Source organism: Abramis brama, assembly GCF_963993115.1.
Source record: "Abramis brama genome assembly, chromosome: 20".
In the NCBI taxonomy this organism is placed as follows: domain Eukaryota; kingdom Metazoa; phylum Chordata; class Actinopteri; order Cypriniformes; family Leuciscidae; genus Abramis; species Abramis brama.
In genome coordinates, this window is record NC_139982.1 from 7,870,842 (window position 1) to 7,876,495 (window position 5,654).

The following is a 5,654-nucleotide window of genomic DNA, read 5'->3' on the forward strand; positions in this document are numbered from 1 at the left end:
GTGTGTTTAACAATGTCCTCATATTGTGGGTAACAGATATTGTACAGTTTTAGATATTTCCATAGAGTCTTGAATGAAAAGCCCAGGTCCTCACATTAGCTATTTTACTACAGTTTGTGTTCCTTAAATGCAAAGTTGACGAAGCCCTTGACTTCAGCAATGAGTCTCAGCCCAAAGGTGATTATGATAGAATGAGGGTGGGATTTCTTTGAACTGAAATAGGTAGGATCATTAGTTTGTTATAGTATATATGTTTCAATATGATCATCATGTTTTAGGTGTAATATATGATCCTGTCAATCAAACTGTTCAGACTGCATTCAGTCACTTCTGCTGTCTGGATGTGATGCTTTCCATCTGAGACAGAAACTTTTACATTCTTGATTTGTGATCATGTTTTTATATGATTTATGATGCCATTTTAATATATAAGTTAATTATCTCATAAAAAAATTTAATGATCAGTTTGTCTGCGCTGCTTCACTAAAGCAGAAGTGAAAGTGTTCCAGTCCAGATCATGTAACCAATCAGAGAGTGAGACTGAAACCCCATTTGCATTGTCAGGGTGGAGTGATTGTGATCCTCTCAGAATAGAGCAGCTCTGTCTCCAGAGACCATGTTCAAACCCCAAGAGCTTTATTTGACATTTACTGCTACATCAACCTTCTGAAAAGCACCTGCATCTTCATCTGTTAGTTGAATGATGTTGTCAGACACAAAGTGAACTTGTTGAGAAGCTTTATTGAATGTTGCAGCAAACACAGCAGATTGAAAGATCACACACACACACACACACACACACACTCAGTTTCAGTATTGAGTTGTAAATCACTACAGCTGCAGCACTAGACTCATGTGAATCCTGCCTGACACAGGACACTCAGATACGGCTCATCTTCAGGAGAGAAACATCAGCACTCAGAGCTCTTGTGGAACGAGACCTCATGAGGAGCTCCATCATGTGTTACTCTGCAGACGTACAGCTCTCCCTCTTCCCAGCGTGCTTTGCTGAGGGTCAGGACGCTACTGCGGCTGTAGCGGCCGTCCTGCTGGCTCTCTGCGCTGGTCAGAACCCCCTCGGTGACCTCTGACCCGTCCAGTGTCCAGCTCACCAGCGCCCCCTGTGGAGAGTAAGAGCTGAGCAGGCAGAGCAGTGCGGCTGAGTCTCCAAAGATCTGCAGAGAAGAGGGCGGCAGCAGAGACACTGAGGGCTTCACTGTGGGACCAGCTGCAGGAGACAAACACAACATTCACACACACACACACACACACACACACACACACACACACACACACACACACAACACTTTGTTTAAAGCTTTCATACATATTGCATTATAAAAGTATTTTTAAAGCATTAATTATGCACTGCTATATACATTAAAATGCATGTATGATCTAATCAATAAGTGTAACAGCAGTTATAACACATATTATCTATTATCAGGCCGATCTGACTGCTTTAATTCCAGCAATTATTCACTCTGAACATAAATATCTTACATTTTGAGATATTCACCTGAACTGAAAATGTAACTCAATTTCAAACAGAGTTAAAACACAATTGAATCATACAGAATGAACAAAACACTGAATTATAAGCACAACATGAGCAAAAGAGATTCAGTATCATTGACTGAACTACAGAAAGGAGCAACATTTACATTCTGATGTCAAATCTCTTTTGTCCATGTATGATTTCTACAATAAAAGATGAACTAAATATGAACTCAGTGTATAAATAAATGAAGGAAAGACAAACCTGTAATAAACTGAATAAACTCATAGTGAGACACAGTGTGGAAATATGTTTAGAATTCCTTTTTTGTTTAAAGCCTTTATACATATTACATTATAAAACATACTTTAATGCATTCATTTTATATTGTTTTACACATTATGATGCAAGTATAATCTCATCAATAATTGTAACCAAGGTTTTAACACATTATAATATTATCTATTCATTGTTACACCTCCAAAAAATTATAATACACTAAAACTCATGACAAACAATTCTAGATGTAACAAGGAATTTGCAAATATTATAAAACATTTTAACTTTGGTTACAGTTATTTATGAAAACATATATGACATTATAACATACGCTATTGATAGCTTTATAATGCATTATACATAAAGGCTTTAAGTAAAGTGTTGCCACAATATCTAATAATCATTATTATTAATAAATGTTGTTCTTGTTTCAACTATAAAACACTTTCTGAAATTAAAATTGTATTTTTTTTAAATATGTAATTAAAATACTTACATTTGATCACCAGTTTAGTTCCTCCACCGAATGTGTACCACAGTGATACAATCTAATGAAACGCTCGTACAAAAACCTCTATTCCACTCGAGTGAACACACACTCCAGCAGAGAGAGAGAAACAACACTTCAACACACTGATATTAGAAGATCCTCAGCTCTTCTCAACACTCACTCATTCAGATTTGACTAAATGCTTTCTGATATAACACTGTTTAAAGAAATATATTTGATGAGCTGTGACCTCTGAGGTGACCTTTGACCTCTTTGATCATGGATGATGTTGTGGAGTTTCTCATAATGATGCTTCTGTTCTTCATATGCAGATCAATCATCATGATTCACAGAAAAACCTGCAGCTTCAAATAAATGAATCAATAATTCTGAACATTTCAGATGCACATTGTTTAATATATAATGACCTGATTATGAGTCCTGATGAACTTCATGCATGTGGAAAATGTGGGAAAAATAGATATCATGAAAATATTTCCCAGAGAGCAACATGTCAACATTGATTCCAAAGACCATAATGGACTTTTTTTATTATTATGACTCTAAATATAGTAAAACTTATTTATTTAGTTCTTGATTTGTCATTGTTAACATGCTTGTAAAGGTGTAGCACAGAACTGAACTCCTGACAAACATACACACAAATATTTCACAATTAATAAATATGTACAATTAATAACTAAATGGTTCAATAACATTATTCTGAAAGTAAAATCTTCTATGTAGAGTTTATGAGTTAGTTATCAGCACAAGCTGTTGTAAATCCTGCCCACTTCTTTGCATTGTCAGCACATGCTTCAGTGCTCTGAGAGTGTTTATAGTGCTGTGAGTTTAACACTTCATGACTGAGAGCAGAACACAATCTTCATCATCACACAAGACTAAACTACAGCAATGAACACAATCAACATCTTCATCTGGACCATTGCACTGTTTATTCAAGGTAAGATGTAAAAACTGACTCTGGTTTTGGTGTTTTTATAAAAGTATATGATGATAATAGTTTTAAACACTAATAGTTTTTATTTTCTCTTCTTCAGAATCCAGAGGAGTGACTCTGACTCAACCTGAAGTTAAAACTGTCCAACAGAGTCAAACAGCAACAATAGAGTGTAATATAGATGTAGGAATATACAGCAACAACCAATTATACTGGTATCAGCAGAAACCTGGAGAAGCTCCTAAACTCCTGATTTATTACATAAACCAACTCCAGTCAGGAACTCCATCTAGATTCAGTGGCAGTGGATCTGGCAGTGATTTTACTCTGACCATCAGTGGAGTCCAGACTGAAGATACAGGAGATTATTACTGTAAGAGTTTACACAGTATCAGTGGTAGCTATGTGTTCACACAGTGATAAAGAGTCGTACAAAAACCTCTGTCAGTCAGACGTCACAGTGACTGCACTGATACAGCTGAGAGAAACTGCAGCTGCTGATGGAGGATCACAAATTCAAGTCACTTTTATTTATATAGCGCTTTTTACACTAAAGCTTGTTTTAAAGCTTTACAGTGAAAAAGGAAAATAATGCAACAGTTTGTTTCTGCTGTACAGCAGATCTAGAAGAAAATATTGTCCTAGTCCAGCTGAAGTAAGTTCAGTGGTGGTTAACTTTAGTTGTAAAAACGTTATTAATGTAGATAATTTATATACAGTGCTTAGCATAAGTGAACACACCCAAACGTCTCAGGTTACGTATGTAACCCTGGTTCCCTGAGAGGGAACGAGACGCTGCGTCGAGACGCGGTGGGAACGCCCTGCGTGATTGCGTCGTGAAGCACGTGTATAATCAGTCCAATGGAAAGACGAGATGTCATAGTGACGTCACCGACCAGGAAACTATAAGGCAGCCCCGCTGACATAGATCGCGTTAGCTTCTGAAAAAGCCTGAAGCAAGTCGGTCAGGGCATGCAGGAAGTATGGCAAGGCGACGCAGCGTCTCGTTCCCTCTCAGGGAACCAGGGTTACATACGTAACCTGAGACGTTCCCTTTCAAGGGAACTCGAGCTGCGTCGAGAAGCGGTGGGAACCCCATACCCACTATGCCATAATGACGATGTGCCTGTTCTGTATGAAGTACCAAGCGCATACTAAGAAGCAAGCAATTTGACCCCAGGAGTGGAGAGGTCCAAGTCATAAAATCTCACAAATGTATGCGGAGAAGACCATCCTGCCGCATTACAAATGTCATGAAGGGAAACTCCCGAAATTAAAGCCGTAGAGGCAGCCATACTCCTCGTAGAATGGGCCCGAACAGTCAAAGGTGAAGGCTGTCCGGCCGCTTCATATGCAAGTGAGATCGCCTCAACTATCCACTTGCTCATTATCTGTTTAGATGCAGGGCACCCTTTCTTAGGTGCACCAAAGCAGACAAATAATTGTTCCGATTTACGCCACAGGGCAGCTCTGTGGACGTAAGCATCCAACGCCCGCACAGGGCACAACAGATTAAGGTTTTCCTGGTCTGGGGTATTAAATGGTGGAGGATAAAAGGCCTGCTGCACTATTGGGCCCCCAACATTAGTAGGGACCTTAGGTATGTAACCTAGTCTAGGGTGAAGAAATGCCTTCACCATACCAGGTGCAAATTCCAGACATGATGGAGCCACCGACAAAGCTTGTAAATCTCCAATTCTCTTGATAGACGAAATAGCAAGAAGAAATAAAGTTTTTAGAGTGAGGAACTTTTCTGAAACCTCTTCAATGGGTTCGAAGGGAGCCAAGGCCAGACCCTCAAGTACAATGGCCAAATCCCATGCCGGTGCTCTAGAGTGCAATGCAGGTCTCAACCTCAAAGTGCCACGGAGAAAACGAATAATTAGAGGATCTCTCCCAACTGAAGTGCCCGCCAGAGGGGTGTGATAAGCAGATATAGCAGCAACATACACCTTTAAGGTGGAAGGAGATAATCCAGCAGAGAAACAGTCTTGTAGAAATTCGAGAACTGTACCAACAGGGCAGTTAACAGGATTCAAATTACGATTTCCACACCAGGTAGAAAATAATTTCCATTTCAAAGCATAAAGTTTCCTCGTGGAGGGAGCTCTGGATTGAAGGATGGTCTCCACGACCTCAGTCGAGAGACCGGATTCTATGAGCTGGGCCCCCTCAGAGGCCAAGCCCACAACTTCCATAACTCTGGGTGAGGGTGAAATATCGTGCCCCTTGCTTGGGACAGCAAGTCCCTCCTGACGGGAATCTCCATCGGAGAGCCGTCCAGAAGAGATACTAGGTCCGAGAACCAGACTCGTGTCGGCCAGTACGGGGCTACTCAACAGTAGATGAGCCCCTTCCCGGCGAACCCTCTCCAGAACTCCCGGGAGCATCGATACGGGGGGAAATCCGTACAGGTGTAGCCTCGG

The 5,654-nt window shown here is 40.2% G+C and overlaps 1 long non-coding RNA gene across 1 annotated transcript; it reads right to left on the reverse strand.

Moving 5' to 3' along the window:
* Nucleotides 1-724: 724 nt before the first annotated feature.
* On the reverse strand, nt 725-2,371 carry LOC311071512. The gene is made up of 2 exons (XR_014603886.1): nt 2,274-2,371; nt 725-1,228 (listed from the first exon to the last, which is right to left on the reverse strand). It is a non-coding gene; the product is annotated as an uncharacterized lncRNA (long non-coding RNA).
* Nucleotides 2,372-5,654: the final 3,283 nt, after the last annotated feature.